The 992-nt window shown below is 31.9% G+C and overlaps 1 long non-coding RNA gene across 1 annotated transcript; it reads right to left on the bottom strand.

The window, feature by feature from the left end:
- Nucleotides 1-13: 13 nt before the first annotated feature.
- Nucleotides 14-649, bottom strand: LOC108976183. The gene is made up of 3 exons (XR_001993930.1): nucleotides 554-649; nucleotides 215-426; nucleotides 14-149 (listed from the first exon to the last, which is right to left on the bottom strand). It is a non-coding gene; the product is annotated as an uncharacterized LOC108976183 (long non-coding RNA).
- Between the last annotated feature and the right edge of the window lie 343 nt (nucleotides 650-992).

Here is a 992-nt window from a genome sequence, read left to right as displayed (position 1 = left end):
AATATGTTGGACAACAGAAATTTCGATAGCGGTTGCTTGCCTCCCCTACCGTCCCAGTTACACAAACTCAGGAATTCGTCAGTGTACAGATGCCGCAACACCTCACATATACTGTCGGAACTATCTCTCATCCTTAAAACAAACTGTTTCTGTAATTTGAAAATATTATGCAAAATAAGTATTGTTTATTGAAGAAATTGTATACGTTACTAACAATTGCTGTAGCGAATTCTTCGCACTTCAGTTTTTCTTCCATTTCCAAAGCTGCAGCTAGTGTTGTTAATGGTAGGGTGGAAGCAATTTCTGTTTGAGTGTTGTCGATTTCTTCGCCACTCAGTCAGCATACTGATTGGTGAACTCTCCGAATTAGCACTTTACATTCGGGGACGGTTTTTTTTTTGCTAGTTCTTCGCTTTTTTGAATTATCTGAAAAGAACAAGTGAAGTTAGAGAATACTTTAATAATTCCTAATCAACAACATCTAAACAATACGTTTTCTTTGGATTGATGAATACTTATAGAGCAATAAAAAGTTCTATGGACATCAACTTACATTTTCTTTCAAAAAGCTGTCCATCTTCCTTTCCATATTTTCAACCTTGGAAGACAATTATTGTAGTTGGGAGGAAATAGTTTTTAACATGTTAAAAACACCTGAAAAAGATGTAAAAATAATAAAGTAAAAATTTTTAAGAAATGCATTTTAACAATATATTGGATTMCCATTTCCATCCATACGCAAATTGTTTCCTTGTTGCTCTGAGTTGTAGCAACCAGAAATGTTGAATTTCTTCCGTTTAAATGTCAATTGTTCTACAATAACAAATGCGTAAAAATAAATTGAAAACTAAAATGACAATTTTACATCTACTTTTTACGGGCGTTGTTGTTGTTGTTGCGTCAAGCGACAAGATATATACGTACATTTAAACCTAAAATAAAAATAAAAAAATTGAATTCTAAAAATTATAAAATATTGAATTTTTGAAAAT

Source organism: Bactrocera latifrons, unplaced genomic scaffold, assembly GCF_001853355.1.
Source record: "Bactrocera latifrons isolate USDA-ARS-PBARC rearing strain unplaced genomic scaffold, ASM185335v1 scaffold_737, whole genome shotgun sequence".
Lineage (NCBI taxonomy): Eukaryota > Metazoa > Arthropoda > Insecta > Diptera > Tephritidae > Bactrocera > Bactrocera latifrons.
This window is presented reverse-complemented; position numbering and strand designations above follow the sequence as displayed.